This window comes from Peromyscus maniculatus, chromosome X (assembly GCF_049852395.1).
Source record: "Peromyscus maniculatus bairdii isolate BWxNUB_F1_BW_parent chromosome X, HU_Pman_BW_mat_3.1, whole genome shotgun sequence".
Classification (NCBI taxonomy): domain Eukaryota; kingdom Metazoa; phylum Chordata; class Mammalia; order Rodentia; family Cricetidae; genus Peromyscus; species Peromyscus maniculatus.
Window position 1 is genome coordinate 57,116,184 of NC_134875.1, and position 20,859 is coordinate 57,137,042.

Genomic DNA, 20,859 nt, shown 5'->3' on the forward strand with positions numbered 1-20,859 from the left:
GATTTCCTAGATGGGCAAATGGCTTAATGGGTAGGGTAGATGGATGAATAGATGTACACATACCTAAATGACTACATGGATGGGGGTCAACCTGCTCCATGGCCAGCGAGGCTAAGTTTACACAGATTGAAGGGTATTCCAAAGACCTACATGGGTAACCAGAAGACTCCAGGCATTTGCAATCAAGAATAGTGCAAACAAAGTACTTCTCATTTGTATTATTAAAACAAGCAAAACATGAGGTGACATTTAAGCAAATACAAGTAAAGTGAGGGAATATACCTGGTGTTATATCTTATCATCTTTGGTCATGTGAAAAGAGCCAAGAATATTTCTCCCAGGCCTTTGTCTCTCTAATGTGGACATGCCAGGGCATTCTCTTTATGTCCTTGAATTCAAGCACATCCACTTATCATAATTTATGCAATTCTTTCTAGAAGGCCACCTTGTGGGAAGAATTTCTGTACTGTGTCCCATCCATAGTTCACAGGAAGTTCACAGCTTTCTTACACAGGCTCCCACAGATGGGGAATCTGATGAGGTTATGGGTGGTATGTGTGGATGTGTGGATGGATGGATTGGGGATGGGTTGATGGGGAGGGTGGGGGTTTGTAAGTGGTGCTGGATGGCTAGAGCGTAAATGCTAAGCATCGGTTGAGTAAGGAGACACTTGGCAATGAGTTTATCCATGAACAAAATGGGGTGAAATTCTAGGCATAGTGTGAACAAAGAGGAAGGGCAAGATCACACATCTTGGGTATGCCTGAGCAGCTACAAAAGGCATCTCTTGTCAGAGAGAGGCAAGGGAAAGAAGAGAGAGAGAGGCTGGCTGAATCTTACTTCCTTTTCTTCTTGTGGGGGAGGGGGCATGGAACAGGTGACTGTGAGTCTGTGTGTGTCCCCAACTCTGACTCTATTTGTGAATATGTAAGTGTGTTGCTGTATGTGTCTCTGGGTGAGAATATTCATGTTTGTGGTGGAGCATGTTTGTGCCCAGGTCATGTAGGGTTGTGCATGTGTCTCCTTGTCTTGATGTCGGTGAAGTATTTGGCTGTTTATCTGTGTGTGTTGTATGTGTTTTTCATGTGTTGTGCTGGGGATCCTCCCTTCCTTGTTTCCTCCCTGCTCTCTGCCAGTGCAGAGATTGTCAAATATTTAACAAATGGCTCTGAGGGAACGTTTTTATATTTTGTCATTTTTTTTGTGGAGCAAAAGCCCTGGTTGTTTTCTACTTTGCCAGCCCTGATGGCAGTGCTGGTCAGAGACACATGTGCAATACCAACTCGCCAGAGTTAGTACTAGCGGGCCCCATGATGCCTCAGCCTAGGCTTGAGTCTGCACTTGTCAAAACTCCGGCCCCCCCACCATTCTACCCCAGTTCCTTGACCCAAGGAGCAACTCAGGTAGCCTGAGGGTCCGAGTGACTGTGCAGCCATGAGCTAGCCTGGAGAATTCTTTCTAGGCCTGTCTGTTCTGCTGATGTGCAGGAATCTGGGTGAGTGCACAGTAGTAGAACATGGTTCTGCTGGAAAGGGGCCAGAGGCTCACCAAGATCAGCCCTGGAGTTCTTCCTGCTTCCTAAACATAGAAGTACACCTAAGCATCTCTTCCCTCCTCATCCCCTCCAGGAAGCCCTCCCTGCTGCATAGGCCACCCACTATCAGACAACCATGGAATTGCCCTCAAGTCTCTCGTTGAATATGTCCCACAGGGGCACAGAGGATCCTGATAGGGTGGGTGATACCATTTATTCATCCAGTCTAAAACTGAATTTTTTTCTTACCCTATGCCTTACATGCCAGGGTGGATGTTGAAAGTACAGAGATGGTGATACACCCCTACTTTCAGGAAGATCGCCACAGGTACACCATCCCCTACTACAGATGGTTGTTGCTTCATGGCACTGTGCCACAGACCCTATAAGGAGACATGATCCTACAGGTGCATGGTAGCGAGCAACAGCCCTGCCTGGGCTGAGTCCTGTGTTTACGTGGTCCATACCGAGGGGGCTCAATTTCCTGCTGCATCTGACTTTGTAGTGAAAATACTAGCCCTCCAGAGTACCTCGTCTTGGTTAAACAGCCCTGACTTTGGTTTACTTCTCCTCTTCTCTCCTTTCTCCCCTGTTTTCTCATGGGAATGGAGTGCATGGCTCTTTGCTCCTCTAAGCAGGGCTGCCATCAGAGGTCAGAAACAGCCCTCATCCTTTAAAAGGAAACACCAGGGCCTTACTCCCAGGCAACAGGTTTGGGAAATGGCGGCTCCAGTGTGTGAATAGATGAGGGAAACCTACCTCCTTCCTCTACATCCAGCAGGATATATATATATATATATATATATATATATATATATATATGACATATATTACAGTCTTATCCACTCACAGCATGCCTTGCTGTTTTCACATGCTTAGTTATTGTCTCTGCTTCCTTGGCCAAGCTAGCAGCAGCCTCCTTGTTGTTCCTACCATCTAACCACGCCTTCTGCAGTAACTATACTCTCCATTATGACCTCATCTGGCCTGCCTACAGCCATCTATGGCTCTTCACTGTCCTCAAGGCCAAGTGCAGAGCCCAGAGACTCTATGCTTATTCTACCCACCCTGCCCATCCCTCCTCCCTCTTCAAGTGAGGCTCTACGGCCCCCAGGGGTGTCTTTTCCCCCCTTGAATGTCCCCTGGTTGTCTGTGATCGCACTTCGGTCCATCTTTGGGTAGAACAGCTTATATTTGTTCCTCTTTTCCATACACAGATTTTAAATGGTCAACATATGTCCAGAAGAATTAAGGGAACATGGAGCGGGAGGGGCCACAGGCAGCATATTCTGCAAGAGCAACAACCAGATAAAATAAGGGAAAGGGCAAGCTGGGTGCAGACAAGGGAATGGAGAAGGATGGAGAAGTGACGCAGGAAGGAGGCTGGCACTCCACCTCCACCGGCTGGGGAGAGTTGCCAAGGGCAACTGCGACAGTTCAGTCGTGGTGCCTAAGGAGACCTTATTCAGATGAGGTGTGGGCGGAGACTGAAGGTGGGCTAAAGAGTAAATCACATGGCTGGGGGGGGAGGGGACGGGATTGTGTCCTAGGTAACAAGTGCAAAGGTCCCTTCATCAGAGCTTTTCAAAAAAGATCTCAAAAGAACCAGAGAGATCTGCGTAGCTGGAGGCAGTGAGAAGGGAGCTGAAGATGTCATGCTAAGGAAATGGCAACCTGGCTGTCAGCTTTGCTGGATGATTGAAATAACTCAGCAGAGCTTTCAAGCAGCTGCCCATAGTGTCTGGCCCTGAATGATAACAATTCCTCCCTGTGCGCCTATGCTCGGGTGCCAGACACTCTCCCCCAAACTCATATGCCATAGTCATTTAACCTTTACAAAGATTTCCTCCACAAGCCAATTTTGCAGATATATACGTGGAAGCATCTATAGGCGAAGTCAGCTGTTTCGAGCCACACAACTGGTCAAAGGAGGAGCGGGAAGGCTGATCCCAGATTTCCTGCTCCGTCCACCGTGAACCATGGCTTTACTTCCTATGTGCAGTGACATATCTGGGTGCTGGTGCTGGGGTGACAGCACAGCACTGCGCAGTGCCCAGGAACCAGCCAGGACCTTCCTAATCGAGAAAGCTCAATGTGCCCAGTTGCTTATTAACTCACTGACGCTTTCACTTCCTCTCCTGTATACGCCACTCATTATCACCAATTTCAGCTTATTTTCCCTCGTGTCTCTCACTGAATTTTCATTCACCGGCCAATTCAATGGTTCATTTATTCACTCAACGCATTTACTCTCTCTGTATTACTCACTTATTACAGCCGAGCTAAATAAATCTATTCCCTGAGCCTAGCAGAAGACACTGGGATGAAACAGTGTTGCACTCAGGCAAGAAAATCAGACAGAGACAGTTGGGAGGGAAGCCCAGAGGTGGCAAAACCTCGGGGAGAACTTTTATGGGCAAGGGTCACAGAGCTCTCTGCTCCTGAGTGAGATGACCAGATTCTTCCCTTTTAAGGCCATTGGTACCATTTCTGCTCCAAGTATCCCCAGGATACTACAGAACATGAAATCACCGACCTCCCACAAACCTGATCCAGAACCTTAGCTGCAAACGCAGGAGGACCGCTGACAAGACCTCAAAGAGCCATGTATAGTAGTGGCATAAAGCCATCAAGCCTGCCTGTCCCATCTAGCACCTGAGTCTCTGCTGACACTCAGCCCCAGAGGCCAGAAGACAGACACAGCGCAGGATCCAGCTGAGCCTGGCAGGACAACGGAAGCATGTCTCACAGCCAAGGCAACTGGGGAGTAGAAAGTGGCCACATGCCCTGGCCTCACTGAACTAGGAGGATGAAGATGGTCAAGTGGGCGAGAGCCAAGTTTACCTCACTGAGAGCTTCCAGGCACCAGATGTTCTGGAAGCTGAAGTCTGAAGGAGCCTCAAACCACAGAAAAGAATCCAGAATCAGGAGGTACATGTCTTCCTAGCAAAATAGGCCTGGGTTATCCATAAAAGGGAGCCATCCTGAAAGCTGACTAAAAGCCAGAGTGATCAGATACTTCTGTCCTTTCAGGAGCACAACTTGAGAGGTCTCCAGGGTTCATGCACCATAACTGTCACTCAGAAAGTCTGGGTTCCCCTTCAAACAAAGCTCAAAGACTTGCATGGCTGGAGAGACAAAAGCTCATCACCTTCCCAGTCCAACCTCCTCTGGGATGAGAGCAATGTAGCCACCAAGGACAATGGCAAATAGGAGGCCCAGAGACAAACACTTCACTGTGAGGATATGGGTAGCCTCAGCCAGGTTGGCCTTAGAGCTATCCACCCTAAAGCTGGAGATGTCCATACCCATGGCTCCTGAATGTCAGCCTGGTAGAGTTATAAGAGCTCCAGGCCCACCTGCCCCTCCCTGCCCCACTGACTTGATTATCCAGGTGTCATCTGCCTCCCACCTCTGACTATCCAGGAGGCTCTGGGCTTCTTCCACACATTCTATAGCCCAGTTTCTGGTTCTGGGTCACAGGAATCCTTCATGCCCCCTTTCATTGCAAGTGTTCCAAGGAACCCCAAAGAAGGAAGGGTTTAAGGGAAAGCTGTAGGTATGGTTTCAGACCTCTGGTGGCACTGAACAACTGCAACCACATCCCCTACTTGTGAGATGCTCTCAGCTGACCATGGTCTGCCATGCTAACTAGCATTATCCACTAAGGGCACTTGGGGAAGAGCCCTTAAAAGGAGAGGAAAGAGAAAGTTGTGGTTCAGCGCTAAGTGCAGACCTGCCCATGCCCCTTGCTTTCACCCATGCATAAAAGCCAGCTTCAGACTTCCCCTGATGGTCTACAGGATGGGTGCTCAGTACAGCCAGTGAGCTGAGCAAATGTACTTCCTACTGCTTTGTCAGTTCACACCTTCCATGGGACCTGAACCCCTGCACCAAGTACCTGTAGATCTTGCTGCATTTTTCTTGGCTTAGGGGTATCTGGGCTTGTGGTTCCAGGCCTTTCCAGGAGACACCTGCCCGTCCTGAGTCTTGACTTGAGGATGACCAGATGTGATTTCTCAGTGCTGGCTGGCATGGCGGTATCTAAGACTTCTTATACAGGAAGTAGGGGCTTCGGGGTCTAAACCTTAAGGAAGGATGTTTGTGGGCAGAAACAGTTTTGCCTTAGGTGAGGGTGGCTGAATGGACAAGGCTTCACCCTTAACTGGACTATGCCTCGCATCTGTGTCCTTGGACTCCTCACTATTATGTGCATGGATATGCTGACAAGAAGGATGACAGGCACTCTAGGGCTCTTGTCCACCAGGCCATGCAAGGCAGCCTAGGTCCTTCTATGAAGGGGTCATTGGCTCCAATGACCAGTGCCTAGTAGATTCTGGAATGTTCTTCTTGCATTTCAAGGTCCACAGCAGATGATGACACTGGTCTGGGTTTACCCTCACCCCTACTGTCTTCTTCACCTACTGCTGACTTCCTTACTTGCTGACAACCCTGAGGGATGAACTTTCATCAGATGACACCATTGCTCCCTTAAGACCTTTCGGTTCCTTGAGACAGAACTCTCAGACATGTGATATATAAGAATGAGGCAGCCCGAGGACACAATGCCCCAGCCTCCACCCTGAGGCTCCTTCAGAATCAGTAGGAGTGCTGCAATCTGTTGGATACTGAGACATATATGAGGGCACATGTGGTGGACAGCTTGGTCCCTATTCTCTTACCTCCTGGCTCAAGTAACATAGCCACCCACAAAAAAGCAGGTGTAAATCACTATGAGAACGGAGTCTGAAGAGGGAGTTGAACTAATGAATGTGTGTTTAAAGAAACATGGTTTATCCAGCTTAGTAAGGAGTCCGTGTTATAAAGTAAAAGACTCCTTTATCCTGGGAATGTATATGAGTGGTACAGCACTTGCCTGACTTGTTCATGACCCTAGGTTCAATCCCCAGCATCACATACAGAAATTAATCAATTAATTCATCAGTTGATAAAGCAGACAGTCATAACACTGTGGGCCTGGAATCCCAGGTAGGCAGAAGATTGTAAGTTCAAGGTTAGCTTGGGCTACAGAGTAAGTTCAAGTTCAGCCTGGGCAACTTAGTAAGACCTTATGACCTGGCCAAGTAGGGAAAAAAGCCAGGCATGGCCGTACACTCCTTTCGTCCCAGCACTCGGGAGGCAGAGGCAAGAGGATCTCTGAATTTGAGGCCAGGTTGGTCTGCAGAGCAAGTTCCAGGACAGCAAGGGTTACACAAAAAATCCTGTCTTGAAAACCAAAAGTTGGGGGAGGGCTTATACTTTTGTGTTAGAGTGCTTGTATGATGTGCAAAAGGCCCTGGGTTCAGTCACCAAGGCTAAAAAACAACCATATTGTCTGAAGTGTAGTGTGCACCCTTGCTCCACCTGGCTCTTCTCTGGGTCCCTATCAGATCAGGCTTTTTGGGAGACCCCAAAGGGGCTAGGCTCCCCATATAGCTTCTTATAAGTTCTGAAAAACCCATGTAAGGTATTGTTTGTGAGCACCCTACTGCAGATCCCTGGACCAAAAGAAAATAGGAGTTGTCACATGAAAAGTGTGACATCAGGGAGGCCCTACTGTTGCTGCTGACCTGAGCTGAATGTAAAGTGGCTCTGAGCATGAGAGAAGCTGCACCTCAAATCTTAGTCTTTGACCAGCTTCCCTTGTCACTGATGTGACAAACTTTTTGAGCCTGGAATGGTCTTTGTCCTCAGTCCTACCAGCCTTCATATTTGAACTGTAGTCCTGCCTTCCAGGACCAGCCCATAGGAAGAGAAGCCCCAACATGCCTAGGATCATCCTACTAACAGGGGTGTCTACAAAAACAAATACCCATAATGCTCACACATGCGCACACACACACACACACACACACACACACACACACACACCCCTGTGTGGGCATTACGAGCACTCTTCAGCTCCTGAATTCTATACCACAGCTTGTGAAAAATGACAGGCATCAGTGTCACCGAGTTTATCTCTGAGCAGTGTCCTCAGCAACCTCTTACAACACATGCTCTCAGGCTGTCACCCTGTCAGAGATTTCTAGTGTTGATAAGTGGATCTTGCAACAGGTTTGAGCAGGACACCTGTCCTTCCATTCTATTGTGGAAGCTGTGCTGGCTTCTTTCAGGAAGCTGGTGGCCATCCCCCTAAATTAATTTGCTGGGACCCAAGAATGCCACATGACTCTCGGGGAGAAAATAAGAGGATTCGGTGGAAAATAAATAAAAGGATAATACACAAAAAGAACATATGAAAGTGGGTGGGGGAGGCTTGTTGGGATGAAAGATTTCAAAAGGAGAGGAAGCAGGTGAGAGAGGGATATGGGGTGAAAATAACTAAAATTCTTTATATAAATGCATGAAAGTGTCAATAATAAAAACCTGATCAATCAGTCAATTATCAGTCAATGGCTGGCTGGGTGTAGTGGCACAGGCCTTAAATCCCAGTGTTCTAGAGGCAGGCAGATCTCTGTAAGTAGAAGGCCAGCTTGATCTACACGGTGAATTCCAAGCCAGCTAGCATTACATAGTAAGATATGCTATCTTAGTGTACACACACACACACACACACACACACACACACACACACACCCTCAAGAACTTACAGTTACCAGGGAAGTATGTTAACGAGAAGTGTGCCAGGAGATGATATCAAAGGTAAAATACCCAAAGCTGGCAATACCTCCTTCTATAAAGTTAAATGTGTGATTTCATGGGCCAAGTGGCTGGCTTTATAGACAGGACTAGAGAAAACCCTAGATGGTGGTGGTGGTGGGGGGGGGGGTGCTTCAAGGTCACTTTCTTTGTAAAGGTCAAAGCGGAGGGATTTCCTTGTTACCTTGACTCAGGATGACTGGAACTTCCTATTTTAGGAAAATGGTGTCATTCTCAACATTCAGTTTGGCAAGAGAAACTCCAGTCATTGGTCTTGTCTGCTGGAGCCTCCTGCAAAACAGTGGCCTCTGATGCATATTGTCTAGCTAGAGGAAATGTTTGCAAACTGCTGAAAGACAAGCGAGGATACTTTGAACAACTGAAAGAGCGTATATTCTGGTATGCAATGATTCCATGTAAATGAGGTTCAAGTTCTTCACAGATAAACATATACATTTAGCATGATTTTAAATACAATATCAAGAATTCATTTTAGATCAATTAATTCTAATTTTTAATCAGTAGGAGAAACTCTACTGAATCAAAGCAGAGGAGTAGTAGTGGCATTGGCATGTACTGTAGAGTCGTGGCACTGAAACAGAGAGCCTCATCCAAGGTACAGGCCTCATACATAGGGATTGTATAAATGCTAAAAGGGGACACCAAGCGACTCAGGACACTGGGCTATGATGTACTATTTAATAAATGGTCCTGGAACTGTCACTTTAAAAGCATCTAATCCAGTCCCAGGTACTGTAGAGGCTGAGCCAGGTAGATTACAAGTTCAAGGCCCACCTTGTTCTGTAGTGTGAGTTAAAAGCCAGCTTGACAGTTTGGGCAACTTAGTGAGACCCTGTTAGAAAATGAAAAGGGTTGTAGCTTAGTGGTAGAATACTTTCCTTGTTTTTTTAAATGAGGTCCTGATTTCAATCCCCAGCAGCACAGAGTGAAAAAATTAAACATGAATGTACCTTAGGGTCCAGTAATTCACTCCTCAATATTTACCTAAGATAAATGAAAACATGTACCCAAAAGAATCTATGCACAAAATATCCATAGCAAGTTTCATCTCTAATAGCCTCAAACTGGAAATGGCCTAAGTGATAATCAGTAGAAAAATCAATAAACTTATTATGCTCTACTTACATAATGCAATCCTACTCAGAAATGTTTATAGAGCTAAATATGGATAGCGCAACAGTATTCCAGCCCAGCTATGGTGTATCTATCTCCAAAGCATTATTCTGAGTTGAAGTATACACACACACACACACACACACACACACACACACACACACACTGCTGTATGATTCAATTTATGCGGTATTTTAGAGTACTTAAAACTACCTTTATGACAGATCACACGATGTCCTCTAGGGTTGGGAGTAACAAGATGACTGCAAAGAGCGGTGAGACTCCTTTTGCAGGGGATGTAAATGGCCTCTTCCTTTGATAAGCAGATAGGTTATAGGAGTGCATGCCTTTGCCAAAACAATGGTATATTTTAAGATTTTAGTATCTCATGTAAATTATATCTAAAAATAAGGTAGTGTAACTTGGCTGCGCATGCATGAGACCCTAGTGTCCGTCACCAGTACTACAAAAATTATATATTATAATTATACATGCGTTTATGTATATACACACATATTACTATACCTTAAAATCCAATAATTTACTCCTACATATTTATACAAGACAAATGAAAATGCATCCACGGGAAGCTTTAAATGATATAACAGCTACTTAAGATAACTTATTTAATTTTTTCTATATAATAGAGCAATATAGTACTTGTATTTTGTGATTATATGAGACATAACTCTAAAATGAGTACCTCTGAATTCAACATCTAATTTCACTAGAACCTTTGAATATGTTCCAGCTTCTCCCGCCTCTCTCAAAGTGTCTATTATTCTGAACTTGTTTCCAGTCTTTAAAAGAGCAGTTCTGATGCAGAGGCTGGGACAAGAGGGTTATAAGTTCAAGGGCTTTCAGTGTTGCAAAGTTAGCTCAAGGGCAACCTGGGCAACTTAGTGAGACCCTCGCTCAAAATGAAATTTAAAATGTGTGTGAGAGTGTGTGTGCATGTACTTGCTTCTCTCATCCCACCTTTTCATGAGTTCGGGGAATCGAACTCATGCCATTAGAGTTTATACGGAAAGCATCTTTACCTGCTAAGCCATCTTGCCATCCCCTAGACGTTTACATTTTAATTACGACTTTTCTAGATTAGATTTAGTTGAGCAATAATGATCCAGGTGTTCACTATAGCCTTTAAACTAGTTAGGATTTTGTTGTTGTTGTTTGGTTGTTTTATTTTTGTTGTTGTTTGTTTGTTTGTTTGTTTGTTTTTCGCGACAGGGTTTCTCTGTGTAGCTTTGGGGTCTGTCTTGGAACTCCTTTGTAACAGCCAGACTGGCCTCGAACTCACAGAGATCCACCTGCCTCTGCCTCCCAAGTCTGCCTCCCAAGTGCTGGGATTAAAGGCGTGTGCCACCACCGCCCGACCAAACTAGTTAGGATTTTTAATTTTATATTTGTAATTACTTAAGTGGGTGATATACCAAGGAGAGTTGATAGCGCATTTGATAGGGTTCCTGGTAGTGACTACCTGGCATGAAATCCGCCCATGGCATATGGTCAGTACCTTGCCAACAAGAAAATTGAGGACCGCTGGGTGGCGCAGGGATACCTAAAGGTGCTTGCCTGTAGGAGGGAATGTTCGCTGTGAGAGTCCAGGGCTCAGTGATACACTTCCCAAACGCCCGGAAGGCCCCTGTGAAAAAACGGCGCGCAAGGATCAACAGCCTGCGGGAGTTGGGGCTGTTGCCCGCGGCCGCCGAGATGCGGCAAGCGACTGGGTGGACGCCACGTGGGGCTACTAGGAGGTGGTTCCGGGAGCGCTCGTCCCGGATAATTGCCTTTCTCCATCTGCACACACGCAGGCCAAGCTGGACCTCCCGGAGGTGCTGGAGCTGATGGCGCGCGCGGTGAGTAGCCGCGCCGTGTACCCGCAGGGGAGCAGGCCACTGGAGCCTTGAGTACATTTGCTCAGCCAGCCCGAGCAGGGCTGGCCTCGTCTGTCCAGGCGTTGAACGCAGCGTACCCTAGGTCCTGCTGGGCGGGCGGTAGCAATAGCTGCTTGCGGTGCAAGAAACATTGCTTTGGACCCCCTGTTTTCGGGCCAGAGCAGAAACGCCTACAGGCAGAATCGAGGGAACTCCTTGCAGCCTGGTTACACACACAGATGTAAGTGCCACACACCAGGCAATCAAACCTCCTTCGCTGCCAAATTCTGGAACCACCTATTCTGGCTCTGCCACTGTGTAAAGTCAGCAGCTTTTAGGGTCTGCTGGGAAAAACCCTGGCTGGACTGGCTGGAGCCCCTGGTCTGAGGAGCTGGCCTGTGGAAGGGGCTCCTGTAATCCCATTTGCCCAGCCCCCAAGGTCCAGGGGACAAACCATCTCCAACCCGAAAAAAGCCCAACAGTTGAACTGAGTCAGGAGCTCTTTGAGGCTGGGTTTGATGCTTGTGGCTCTGGGCAGCTCAACCACTGGCCTAATCCAATGTCTGGAGGCCCCGATGACCAACATCAGCCGAAGGCCTTCAAGAGTGTGCATGCTTTCCCAAATTTTCATCCCCTATGCCTAAAGTTCAGATGTGGCTAGGTGCAGGATGCCGTTGTACCCCCTTCCTCACCAGCAGTAAATGGGCTTGTAAGACAGCCTCTGATGACTGGCCTAGTCTTTATCCCTGTTTCTGAGGGGTGTGTCTGTGTATTGGTGTGCAAACCCCTTTTGGTTGTATTTAATTAGTATACAAAGTAATGAATTTTATTATGGGGTTTTCAAACATAGTTTTTGCTGATTCTCTTCCCCGCCCCCACCCCTCCAATTCCTTGCCCCCTCTCACTGTTCCCCACCCCATTAGCCTCTCTTCTGCTTTCATGTTACATATATTTTGTAACCCTCTTTTTCTTTCTTCTACCCACTCCATAACCCTCCCTTAAGACCTCTTTTTTCTGCTCTTATGATCCGTTTTCTAGTTTCATGACAGACAGACAGAAACACACCACACACACACACACACACACACACACACACACACACACACACACACACACACACTGAAGTAATACATTTATAGACCCTAGAACACTGAGCGGGTGGATAAGAGAATCTTGTAGAGTTATCAAAGCTTCCCACACTTGGGCAGACAAGATGGCTCAGCAGGTAAGGGCGCTTGCTGCCAACGCCCAAGGCTTGAATTCCATCCCTGAGACCCAGAAGATGGAAGGGAAAAAACAACTCCCACAAATTGTTCTCTGACCCCCATCATGTGCCCTTGACACACACATAAACACATATAATTACAATTTTTAAGACAGATAGAGGAGTCACGCTGATCCTCCACTCAACTAGGTACCAGTATCCTCATGGGTAGGGTCAGTCAGGTCTTGGTTGTCCTGACCTGAACAGAAGCTTGAATTTGTCCCTTTAGATGGATGACTAGAGCAGACATGTTTATTGCTCAGCATTGCTTCCTTGGCAGAAAGGAGAACGGCTCTCTCCTTTACAAATACGGCTTGGTGGCCACACACTTGACTTTGTGTTTTCAGCCAGTTGCTGCCAAACATTCCAACTGCAGGAAGTGAAGAATTTCAGATTTAGGTTGGAGAAAAAGAAGAGATGGGTATGGTGGCACACACCTATAATCCCAACTTTCAGGATACTGAGCCAGGAAGATTGGGCTTTGGAGGCCAGCCTGGGGTACATAGTAAGTTAAAATCAGCAAGAACCATAGCAAGAAGGAGGGAGGGGACGAGGGGAAAGGTGGCATGTGTAAAATTGAGAACCCTGCTTTGGATGGACATGGCTAATTACATAGTCCTCCTTTTTGGTGAGCTTTTTTGTTGTTGCTTTTATTTTGTTTTTTGAGACAGGGTCTCTCTGTGTAGCCTTGGCTGTCCTGGATCTCGCTATGTAAACCAGGCTGGCCTTGAACTCACAGAGATCCTCCTGCCTCTGCCTCCCCAAGTGCTGGGATAAAAGGCATAAGCCACCACTGCCAGGCTTTTGGGTGAGCTTTTGCTTGACTTTAGGCTCTTTGCCAAGTGGAGTGGCCATCACTCCAGATACAAGACAGTGCCAACAGTGTCTCTGGGTATCATCCTTTGTTCTTGCAGAGTTACAAAAAGGTAGAAGTAAAACAGCCAGGGGGGAGGTAAGGTTATTTCTCATGCCTCCTCTTTCTTGTTCTTCACTCTGAGCTCCCAACCCAGGATCCCCAATCTTTGAAAGGGAAGTGAATAAAACTTCTGGGGCTACCTTAGTTTGAAAAGCCTTGCTTGCTTCTACAAGGTAAATTTAGAGATCCATGATGTCGTTTATTAAGAATTTTTAAGCCTACTATAGAAAAAATTTAAATAGACATAAGTGAAAGAAAACACTTTAAATGGATTTTTCCATTTAGTGAAAATGACAACATTCTGTACCAAAACTTTCCAATTTTTTTTTCGAGACAGGGTTTCTCTGTGTAGCTTTGCGCCTTTCCTGGTCCAATTTTTATGTAAATATAATATCACAGATCTCCTTGACTCTGATGTATTATTTGTGGTATAGTGTAAGAAATATATATTAAATTTATATTTGAAATATTAAAATATCAGTTATTTTATAGTGGAGGAAATATTACATATATAAATGTATTTCAGTGATGCAAGAGTGAATAATTCTACATTTCTACAGCTATGAAATGCAACCTAGGCTACAGTCACAACTAACTGTAGTATATATAATTGGTAACTTTCTATTTTTTTTTTTTTTTTTTTTTTTTTGGTTTTTGGAGACAGGGTTTCTCTTTGTAGCTTTGCGCCTCTCCTGGAACTCACTTGGTAGTCCAGGCTGGCCTTAGACTCACAGAGATCCGCCTGGCTCTGCCTCCCGAGTGCTGGGATTAAAGGCGTGCACCACCACCGCCTGGCTTCTATTTCTTTTTAATAAGTTTACTAGTCTTTATTTTGATTGTGTATAGATGTGTCTACACATGTGTATGTGCTTGTGAGTGCAGGTGCCCGTGGAGGTCAGAGGCACCTGATCCTCCTGGAACTGGAGTGAATAGGCAGTTGTGAGCTGCACAACATGAGTGCTGGGGACTGAACTCAGATTCTCAGCAAAAGCAGTATGTGCTCTTAACCACAAAGCCATCTCTCCAGCCCTGAACATTTTAGATTTATTATTATTGTGTGTGTATGTCTGTGTGTGAACTCAAGTGCACCATAGAGTGTATGTGGAGGTCAGAGGACAACTTGTTTGGTTCTCTCCTTCCACCTTTTTGTGGTTTTTGAGGATCAAGCTCAAGTCATCAGGTTTACAAAGTAAGGACCTTTACCCACTGTGGTGGTCTGAATGAGAATGGCTCCCACAGGCTCATATGGTCCGCAGGTAGATCAGCTGTTTGGGAGGTGTGGTCTTGTTGGAGAAGGTGTGTCATTGGGGGTGGGCTTTAAGGTTACAAAAGCCCAAGCCATGCAGGGTTAGTTCTCTTTCTGCCTCCTGCTTTCGGATAAGGATGTAAGTGCTCAGCTACTGTTCCAGTGCCATGCCTGCCTGTCACGATGGTCATGGACTCACCCTCTGAAACTGTAAGCCCCAATAACCTCTTTCTTTTATAAGCTTCCCTGGTTATGGTGTTTTGTCACAGCAATAGAATAACTAAGACACCTACTAGGCCATCTTGTGAGTCCTATTTTTTTATTTCTTAAAGGTAAATGTGAACGTGGTAAATTAATAGATGCTATCATATTGCATTTTGTACGATAGGCATTTATAAAGATGTATACCCACACACAAACACGTATGGTTCTGTAGAACACTTTTAGTTCAGATGTTGTGCTATCTCCAGTATTTCTCTTTTGACTGACTCTGGATTGCTTTGAGTATTCAAAAGTCTTTTGTGCTTTCACATATATTTCAGATACTGATATTCTATTTCTGTGAAGAATGTCATTAAAATTTTGGGGCTTATTGTATTTGAATCTGTAGAACACTTTTGGTAATATAGTCATTTCCACAATACATAGCAGTGTTAATTCTGCCTAGTTTTTCCTTCGGTGTTTTAAAGTTTTTATTATAGAGGTCTTTCAGAAATCTCCTTGGTTATATAATTCCTAGGTCATTTTTTGAGGCTAGTGGACATTGAAGCAAGGACTTGGACACAAACCTGATTTCAGAGACCATACTCCTTCCATAATATTCATTCTATCATTCATAAAGGGAGATCAGAACCCAGACTCTTGCTCAATATACACTTCCCATACCTTCTGCAACCATCTAAAACTATGTTATAATAACAATTTTACTTCCGATTTTTAAATTTTTGTTTCAATAAATTACAAAAATAGTACATATAATTATCATATGCATTTCCCCTAGATTTTCCAAATTGTAGCATCTTTCATAACCACAGAAAAAAAAAATCTGATACAGACCATCAGCATTGACACAAACATCTTTGAGAACCCTGGGGTTATTTTATTTTATTTAATCAATAATTAGATTGAATAAGTGATGTTTTAAAAGTAATTTTGTCACCAGGCACCAGGTTCAACTTCTCTTACCAGCTAATTGTGTGACTTTTAGCCATTACTTAACCTTCTTGAAATTCTACTTTCTATCCGACTAAATAGAAAACTTAAAAACCACTGTAAAATTTAAATTAGATGGTATATAGGAATCACTGATCCATGGTAAGGAATGTGTAAATACTAAAAGTATTGTTGTTCTAACAGTCACCCTGTAGTTGATGGCATGGAGAAGGAGATCCCTGTCCTACCCACATGAAGAGAACCATTACTATATATTAAAGGCCACTTTTATACCTTTTTTTGTGTACAATGTAAGAAATGATAGTGCATTCAGACTCCAATGTAAGGGCCCCACAGCAAAGTTCTGACTCTCATTTGCCTGGCTCTGAATATCTGTTTCTGAGATGTCCGTGTCCACACTTCATTTCAGCCTGGGAAAAGGAAGACTCATTTCTAATGTGATTAGCTGCCTGCATGGGCTAGGTGAGTTCCTCATGGGAAGAGAAACACTTCTAAGGGCACAAATAGACCCTTCGGGGCCATTAATTTATAGTCTGTTGCAATTTTCAGAGAGAGTAGAAAGAAAGGGAGGTACATTCAAATTTTGAATTTTTCCTATAAAATCAAAAATATTTTTTGTATTCAAGATTAAAATTTCATTAAGAACTAGAATCATACCTCACCTTAAAATGGTGATATTATGAAACAGTTTACAACTTTGGTTCCTTTGTTATCACTCTGATTTTTAAAATTTTTCCATGCATTGTAAATTGGAAAGCAAATCCAGTGAAGATGGTGTGATACGCTGAAACATAAATAAAATATGAATTCTAATCTTGCACTTGTTGGCAAAGGGCCACACACGCATAGGAAAGTTCATCACCATATTGGATATAATTTTGAAAGAAGCGATACTGGCTACAATAGGTTTGTGTTAGTTTGATCACTGACAGTCATCACTTAAGTTGCCTGGTCACGGATATTGCTGCTGTTTACCAGTTACTTGGTCTTTTGCTCAATGTCCTTAGTAGGGGGATGCCTTTGACTAAGATAATCTTGCTTTGTGTTTCACACCGTGTCTAATTATCCTGTCTGTTTAGTTTAAAAATGTCTCTATCTCTGCAATTGCTTTCACCATCCTTGGCATACTATCACTCACTATGTGATCATTCACCCCTAGTCAGTGAGGCAGTGGCTCCCTGCTGATTTCTGTTGGCTGACTGTACCTTTAGACTTCTAAGAAGTTTCAAAAGTAGAAGAACCACAGACTAAGTTCCATCTTGTTTGGCTTAGACTGATATTCATTCTGAAGTGGATTTGCTTAGTCTTCAGTATTTCTTATATTTATTTTTATTTTGCAGTACTGTGGATTGAACCTAAATCATCACACATTTTTCTCAGGTGTTCTGCTGCTTAGCAATTTCCCTCTCTTCAATTTGTATTTTGAGATAGGGTCTCATAAGGTGTTCAGACTGACCTTCAACACACTCTGAGCTCACTTCAACACTTTCTGATCCCCTTGCCTTAGCTTCTTGAGTAACAGGGATTACAGACCTATTGCATGAAGCCTTAGCATGTGTCCTTTTAAATTTTAACACACAGTTAGGTGGGTACCTGGAGTTAGGACCTAACTTATAGGCAACTAAAATCTATTTGCTCTTAGATGCCACAATGAACCAAAAGTTGTCTCCCAACAAATATTAAACTAACTGAATAATCTAATATGCTAATACAGCCAGTCATTGATTTCGTTCATCCATCTCTATTAAACATACATCTCTGCATTAAAGATAGATCTGGTTCACATGAACCTAAAGTTAGGAGTTCTCAAATTAAAAGTTACATGTAACATGAGCTAAAATTTTGGTAATTAAATATATGTTTCTGAAGGACTTGTCCCAATACGAATCAGGATTTTTTCTTGTCATATGTCATTTGGAATTGTTCATCCTGTTATTTCTCCTTTCATTACTTAAAGATAATCAATTGCTAAATGTATAAGGGTAACATAGAAGGTACATGTTAGCATGACTAAACCATTCATTCCTTTATTGGAAGTCTGCTTAAGCTGATTCCAGAATAACTGAATGAATGGCATAGATTCTTGCTAAAATAAATAAACGTGTCATTAACCATGAAGACTGTTACAACTCATTTGGGATGATAGTAGCAAATCATAGTCTTTAGCACTGCTCTCTGCAATCTGGGAGAGTCATTTAATTCTGGGAGCTTGAATTTTTCTTTTTCTTTTTTTTTTTCTTACCTTTCTGCAGAATTGAGCTCTAAGCCCTAAGCAAGATCAAAGAGGGAAAGCAGCTAACAGTATCTTATATCAGCTTCTTCAAAGTCGATAGACTGGAGGAAAAGCAACTGGAAAAGCTGTACTCATGACCACACATGTGAACTCTCAGGAAAGATACCAAAGGACAAACTCTTCTTGAGGTAAAAAGCAACTTAAAGGTATGTGTATTTTTTTCTGCCTGGGTTTTTGTAGCCATCTTTTCCAGAACTAAGAAGAGCATTTATTTTGCAGTTAATAGTAGTTCATTTCTACAAGTGTCTAAAAGTTCATTCTATAAGTGTCTCTTACTTCTTGGGATAATACTGTATGATGACAGACAGAGCACAGGATTTTGCTCTGAAAAGACCTTATCTGTAAACCTGACTTTTCTATGTACTATGTATTTGAGTTTAAAGTTACTTAACTTTATCATATGTAGACTGGCAATTAAATATTTATTAGGTAAGGTTATTATGAGACTTGAAAAAGATAATATAGGTGAAGGTATTATTATGTAGTAGAGAAACAACAAACATGCCTTATCTCAGTCCATTATATATTAAAATAATACCATTTGTATTTTTGTGATGAAAACTGGGCATGTGGACTTCTTTTGTTATTCTGTCTAATATGGACAAAGCAGGCTGGGACAGAGCACAAGATTGTGGGCCTGGTTGGGACTAAAGGGTTGATATGGCCTGGGTGGGATGAAGTCAGGTGGACAGAGTGGGCTTTGCTGGCACAGAAAATGTGCATACTGGCAGAAGCCTGGAGGTTGGGGACACTTCAGGCAGAGATGACCAGAATAGGTGGGGCACTGGGTGTGGGACACAGGCACTAGATCTGGGGATTAGGGAGGGTCCCTGGATGGGAGGATCAAGTGGACTCACCAGGCTGGGCCCTAGTGCCAGATGTGGAGGGTCTGACTTGGCAGAGAGGCTGGATGTGACATCGTGTGGATGAAGTGTCAGGAGGTATTAGGAGCTCCTGTACTGGCCACAGAGTATGTACTGGGGCTTAAGACATTTGTCTTTGAAGTCATTTTATCACGTTTTGCCACAGCAATGTTAAAGGTTACTAAAATAAGTTTTTAACACATACTACCATATACACTTGTATATACATAGCACGTACACTTCTAAAAGTAGCCATGTGAAACTGGTTCTAGTTGTTTCATGTAGACACCAGAAGAGGGCATCACATCCCCTGGAATTGGAGTTACAAACAGCTATGAGCCACCAAATGGATGCTGAGAATCGAACCCAGGTCCTCTAGAAGAGCAACCAGTACTCTTAAATGCTGATACATCTCTCCAGCCCCTAGTTTTAATTTTTTGAGGAAGCTCCAAACTGATTTCAATAATATTAATTGTGCTCCCACCAGAGAGAATAAGGGTTCCTCTTTCCCCACATTTTCTACATTTATTGTCAGTTTCCTTGAAAATAGCCATTCTGACTGGGGAGAGGTGGTAAATATCCTACCATAGAGATATTTTCACATCCACATTTATTGCTATTCTACATACCATAGTAAGGAAATGGAACCAACCTAGATGTCCATTAATAAATGAATGGGTAATGAAAATGTGGTACATTTACAAAATGGAACATTATTGAGCTGTAAAGAAAAAGGAAATCATGAGAATTTCAGGAAAGTATATTAAGTGACATATCAAATTCAAGAAAGATTGCATGTTCTCCTTCATATGTGGATCCTAGCTTATAGTTTCTGTATGTGTGTATGTTGTAAGTACATACAGAACATAACATTTAAAAAGGAAACCAAGACAGGGTAATATTAGGTGAAGAGGAAGGATGGAATGTAGGCAAAAGAACACATGAGTCATTAATGAGGATATAATGCTGTTTTTTTTTCTAGTTTCAATGCTGTCATAGTTTTTTTTCTTTTCTGTGGAGAATATGTCCAAAAATGTAATAGATAGTTGAAATATAAAACCTGAAGTGAAGTTCCATGACTTCAAAATGGCCATTTTAACTGTACAGAAGTTCACTGAGATGGACAGAGTCTGAGACTAGGCAAATATTTATTTGAGTGGCTACCTTAATTGAGCTGTGTAATGTCTTTATCTGTGAGTTCATTACAATAAAGTGATTTTAGTTAATAACAAAATAATTTTAAGATTTCAAAATCCTGTCAGTCAGTGGTAGCACATGCCTTTAATCCCAGCACTTGGGAGGCAGAGGCAGGCAGATCTCTGTGAGTTCAAGGCCAGCCTAGTTTACAGAGTGAGATCCAGGACAGCCAGTGCTACACATCACAGTGAAACCCTGTCTCAAACACCAAAAAAAAAAAAAAAAGATTTCAAAATCACTGGAGATTAGTAATCATCAAGAGGGGTAATTTATGAGAACCAATACTTGAATAACACAGAAATAATATACTAAAAATGAAGAAAAGCAAATGTGTAGAATGTATCCCGGGTAACAACCACAACGTTCTGCATTATCCACTTAGAGAGATACAAGAACCTCTTGTGGCAACTGGTCTCAATACAGACACAGCATAGAGAAAAGCAGAAATACCTTAAAAAATAACTTGGCTATAAGTTAGCAGAAAGCTCAATAGAATTGCAGTGAGTAAAGTTATTTTTCTCTTCTTTAAACTCTGTTCTGGCTCGGATGTAAAATATCCCCAGAGTGCCATGTATCTGAACACTTGATCCTCTGTTGGTAGTACTCTATGTATAGGTTGTGGAATCTTTAGGAGTTGGGGGTTAGCTGGAGTAGGTACATCACTGTGGACCAGCCTTCAGGATTATACCCCAACCTTGCTTCCAGTCCCATATTTGCTTC

General features: G+C 43.4%; 1 protein-coding gene across 1 annotated transcript in view; it reads left to right on the plus strand.

The window, feature by feature from the left end:
* Positions 1-10,899: 10,899 nt before the first annotated feature.
* Zmat1 (zinc finger matrin-type 1) overlaps positions 10,900-20,859 on the plus strand; it is a 57,200-nt gene continuing 47,240 nt past the window's right edge. The window contains exons 1-2 of the mRNA XM_015989744.3: positions 10,900-11,169; positions 18,039-18,225. The gene's annotated coding sequence lies outside the window, so the exon portion shown is untranslated. The remainder of the gene's footprint in view (positions 11,170-18,038; positions 18,226-20,859) is intronic.